Source organism: Amphimedon queenslandica, unplaced genomic scaffold (genome assembly GCF_000090795.2).
Source record: "Amphimedon queenslandica unplaced genomic scaffold, v1.1 AMPQUscaffold_12574, whole genome shotgun sequence".
Lineage (NCBI taxonomy): Eukaryota > Metazoa > Porifera > Demospongiae > Haplosclerida > Niphatidae > Amphimedon > Amphimedon queenslandica.
This window is the reverse complement of record NW_003547189.1, coordinates 10,927-15,574: the sequence shown is the minus strand read 5'-3', so window position 1 is coordinate 15,574 and position 4,648 is coordinate 10,927. Positions and strand designations below refer to the sequence as shown.

General features: G+C 34.0%; 3 long non-coding RNA genes across 10 annotated transcripts; 1 reads left to right on the top strand and 2 right to left on the bottom strand.

Annotated features, from left to right (window-relative positions):
* The first annotated feature begins 301 nt into the window (after window positions 1–301).
* On the top strand, window positions 302–482 carry LOC109587418 (uncharacterized). Its single transcript, XR_002187584.1, has 2 exons — window positions 302–334; window positions 373–482. It is a non-coding gene; the product is annotated as an uncharacterized LOC109587418 (long non-coding RNA).
* Window positions 483–1,042: 560 nt separating this feature from the next.
* On the bottom strand, window positions 1,043–3,465 carry LOC109587419 (uncharacterized). 8 transcript variants are annotated; one of them, XR_002187586.1, is made up of 7 exons: window positions 3,381–3,465; window positions 3,050–3,131; window positions 2,880–2,977; window positions 2,395–2,481; window positions 1,718–1,789; window positions 1,204–1,407; window positions 1,043–1,155 (listed from the first exon to the last, which is right to left on the bottom strand). It is a non-coding gene; the product is annotated as an uncharacterized LOC109587419 (long non-coding RNA). The 8 variants fall into 8 exon arrangements; XR_002187588.1 differs by lacking the exon at window positions 3,381–3,465 and having other exon boundaries at window positions 1,204–1,275; window positions 1,326–1,407; window positions 3,050–3,216; XR_002187591.1 differs by lacking the exon at window positions 3,381–3,465 and having other exon boundaries at window positions 1,722–1,789; window positions 2,376–2,481; window positions 3,050–3,362.
* Window positions 3,466–3,607: 142 nt separating this feature from the next.
* On the bottom strand, window positions 3,608–4,434 carry LOC109587420 (uncharacterized). Its single transcript, XR_002187593.1, has 3 exons — window positions 4,256–4,434; window positions 4,126–4,205; window positions 3,608–3,770 (listed from the first exon to the last, which is right to left on the bottom strand). It is a non-coding gene; the product is annotated as an uncharacterized LOC109587420 (long non-coding RNA).
* Window positions 4,435–4,648: the final 214 nt, after the last annotated feature.

The following is a 4,648-nucleotide window of genomic DNA, read 5'->3' as shown; positions in this document are numbered from 1 at the left end:
AGTATAGAAATTAGGAAACAGGTAGTTATAGGATGTAGGTTATATAGTGTACATATAGGTTATAGATCTAGGTTTTATGATTTATTATTATTAAATTATTATTATTAAATTATTATTATCGTTTATAATTTTTTATTTTTTATGATTTATTATTATTTTATTATTATTATTTTTACAACCTAGGCCTCAGCAAGAGTGTTGGGCCAGGTTTTTTTAATTTTTGGGCAGCAGTGTAGTGCAGCCTCCACGTGGCGCTGCCTGGGATCACTAGTGGTTACTACTGCTAGTGATGCTAAGAGCACTACATACAAGAAGAAAAATAACAATACTAACAGTAAGTTTGTGTAAGGACTTCAGTATTATCTTTGATAGGTTCAAGCTGAAATAAAGATGAAATGTCAAGTGGATTGATACTCAAGACTGAAGCTAGAGATTTATATACTAGTTTTAATTTTTTGAAAAATAATTCTTTTAAATTTTGATTGCATGTATTTATGGCGATTTGAACTGTCATTGCCAGCTCTACAACTACTACTGTGCAGCATGGCTAAATGAGCCACCAACACATGCACATCTTTTTATAATGAATGTACAAAAAATATTATGTTGTGTAGAAATTCTATTAAAATTTTAATTTTTAAGGTTCCAAATTTATGTCAAGATGTACATATATGATGTATCTATATTAGTTGAGTTCAGTAAAAGTTAAAATTTTTGTCATTAAAATGAAATAATCTTGAAGACTTTACTGACTGCAATCAATAGGAAAGGAAGAGAAAGTCACTCCAGTCTCCTAGTAGTGGTATAAAAGGGCCAAACTTTATAGCCTCCTAGTTTTTATACATGACATGCATTGTTGTAACTGCTTTTATAAAGTAGCTATAGATCTATACATGCACCATGAACTAATTGCAGCCAACCACCCACGTGTTCTCACATTTCAAAATGGCTGCTCATGCAAAGTTACATGCCGTTAAAGACAGAAATGAATCCAATTATTTGCGTGGGCGCAATCTGCGCATGCGCAGTACTGACTAAATTGTACTTTAATTTATAATGTTCATAACTCAAACAAAAATGTAAAAAAAAAAACAGTTAAAACATGAATAAATGCTTGTTTAGCCACACATTTGATTTCAGGTTACTCTGTTGAGTCTACAAGGAATAAGCAATATTAATAATAAATGTAAAAAGTACATGTACTTTGCATTAATGTTTACAAAGAACTTTGTAGCCTATTTTCATCTCTAAAAATAATTTGACAGGAATGTCATTCTACAGATAACGAAAACAAATTTTATACAGCAATAATAGTTTTTACTGACCTCGAAATATACTGGTGTCACATTAAGTAGTGCCAAGGGAAATAAAGAGTTGATAATATATCTAGTCTTGGGGAAATGTTATCTGTTTAAGAGAGATAAAAAGTTAAAAATAAACCTTTCATTGCAAATGCTATACACATGGAGCTAGATACTTCTGTGGCCCAAAATTTCTGCTAATTATGCAGATTTCAAAAACTGTGAAAATTTAATCCTTTAAAATCAGTACACATTGAAAGGCAAGGTGATTTTGCTAAAATAAAATCTGCAAAATTCACAGAAATTTTGGGCGACAGTAATTTCTAGCTACAATTAAAGAAATTTCTAGGTACAATTCTAAACATTAGCAGCATAATAAAATAAATCATTTCCTGAATAATTATTCTATTAAATACCAACATCTCCAAATATAGCATCCAGAGTTTCGTCCACCACCATGAACAATACTGATAGCTTTTCGTGACATTCTAATTATCATAAAAATAGCATACATGTAAATTCAAAACTACAAAACTAACAGCTTTAATAGTCAGAAGTACTGCAAAAGTGGAATATGTCATTGCTTGCATTATTTAATGCATGAATAAAAAATTTACGAATTTAAAAACTATACTGACTTAAAAACTAATTATAGACCACTGGAAGTGAGAATCGGAAATGAATTTCATTAATTTTATATACGGTATCAGCCCACATGTCATAATTGGCTGCCATTTTCGTTGGAAAGTTTGTTAAGGAAGTCGGCAATGAATGCAAGAAGAAAATGCCTCACTTACCTGCTGTAGCTCTATTAAATCTAAAATGTGCTTGTTATAAGAAAAAAGATCTGCCTTTAAGCTTCTTCTCCAAAAGATGTGGTCCAATTTGCCCCAGAATTCTCAATACAGGTTTGTTTTCATGCCAGCCCGTTTGTTCTCCATTAAAAGTTGTCAACCAAAATGGCAGCTGAATTTATTTCATCCTAAACCACACCTTACAACCGTAAAAATTTCTAATAATCTACCTATGTAATCAATTTTTACTGCTAGTGGTCTCTAATTATACACAACTTACAGCTCAACCTTGTACCTACTTGAGCTCCTAGTCTCCTACTACACATGTAAGCAAAAACTCATGAGCAACCTCTTGTGATCCAATTCGCTGGCAAGGTGTAAAATGCCTATAAATAATAAATAAATAAAATAGCAGACATTTACAATAAATTTATCGTGTACTTATCAATATCAAGCTCCACTATCCCAGTACAGGTCATAATGGGGCATAGTTGGGGTTTCAAATTAATTAATTAATTAAATCACTACCTCTGGGGCCGTTCCCTTCAGTCAAATCCCCTACTAAATTTAATGAACGTTAAACAACCACTCAACTGCTACTGAACTCAGCTCTGCTGGGTAAACTTAGCATTTTTGAAACGTAACTTGGTCAAACTAGTGAAGTCTTCCTATAGGCTTGTTGGAGAAAAATCCCTACCCTGGGGCATTCTCAGAGTGATGAACCTCCTATTAAATCCCTCATATTCCCCATAATGAAGCTTAAATTGACAGACATATTACTTACAGTTCTGAAATGAGTAATTGTGGTGGAGGGAACAAATGATAACCCAGGAAAGACTAAAAAGCCCATTTCCTCACACAAGAATAATTAGAAGATACATTCTATATATAGGTGATTACAATAGTTACAGTATATAAAAAGGCATAATTTATAGCAGTCTGAGAATAAATTACCTAGTGCAAGGTTCTATTAGTCTAATCAGTGATCCAACTCATGCAAACAACTAGCAAAAGGCCTGGAACCACAAAGACAGCACTAGAAATATGAAAAACACTCAGTTGGTGGCAGCCATATTGTGATTTTTGTCCATGTGGGAGTAATGCGCATGCGTATTACAGATATAAAACCACTGACCCACATACATGTAACTAATTGGATCCATTCCTGTCTCTAGACGCTTTGAGCTTGCAGATTGCAGCCATGTTTGGGCGGGGCTACACGTGACGTTTTAATGTCGAAAATATTGATTTATTTCCGTTTCTTCTCAACTAAAACCGACTATACCTTCTTGTTAAGTAGATACTTGTAAATGTGTCTACAGAAAGGAAGAGACATCATCTCTGAATGTAACAATGCCAAACCAATAACCCTGAGAGAGAGGGAGAGGGAGGGAAAGAGAAAGAGAGAGGGATGATGTTAATAAAGTGCTAGAAAGGAGAGAAGTGAACATGTACAGTACAAGAGAGAGAGAAAGCAAAGAAGGCGAAACAGGTACATGTACATTCACTTGCCTCCCTATATTCCTGTAAGCATTAAGTCTTGATGGAGTGTTTGATGGAATAGAAACCAGGTTTACCAGACTCATGGAATAACGGACACAATTCACACGAGGATGATACTTCAGCTCCTCTTCCACCCACTTCCTCCATGAAATATCATCCAGTATTTCAGAAACTGTAAAAAAGGAAAAATAAACTAACATAAAAACCAAAAACCTACTGTAAATGTTCAAATAAAAGCATGGGCGTTTATTTTTTTGCAGGACAAAAAATGCCTACAATAAAATTTAAAATGCCAAATCCTGGGAATATTGGAATATTTGGGAAATTGTAGATACATGTACATGCACATATATATATATATATTAAACTGAGATAAGAAAAGCAATAACAATAATAATAAGATATGCCAAATACCAGGTGTTTATTCAAGCCAGGCTTCTATTTGAACATTTACAGTAAAAAATATGATCTAAACATAAATACATGTACACATACAGTGTACATGTACATGTTACATGTACATGTACCTTCTCTTCCATGAAATTGGCTGAACTGAATGAGACAAACGATGATCCAATTCCGGCAATGGACTTTCAGAAATAATGGCCTAAAGTGGGTGTGGTCAAGACCGATAATTGAAAATGAGCAGAGACTAACCTCGTACACTGGAGTGAAGAAACTGCAGAGGACACCAGACCCCTCCCCCTCCTCGTTGCTGAAGTATACCCTCAGTCTGTGGACACACAGCCGCTGGAGATTGATACTAACACGATGAAACTGGCACTGATCATTGAGCCAAGGAAACAACTCCAGGAGCAACCTCTTCCTCTCTCTTTCAACCTTAGGAAGAGAAATGAAAATGAAAATGAACATACTAATAGTACATTATTCTTGTACATGCATGGTTTCCACACAGGACTATAAAAATATAAAATAATAATAAATAATAAAAGAATAAATTAAATGAACTAAGAGCTGGATTGATTTATTTATTTTAATCCCTGCCAGTCAAAAAATGTCAATCATGCTTTAAGGGGGCAAGTTCATGCT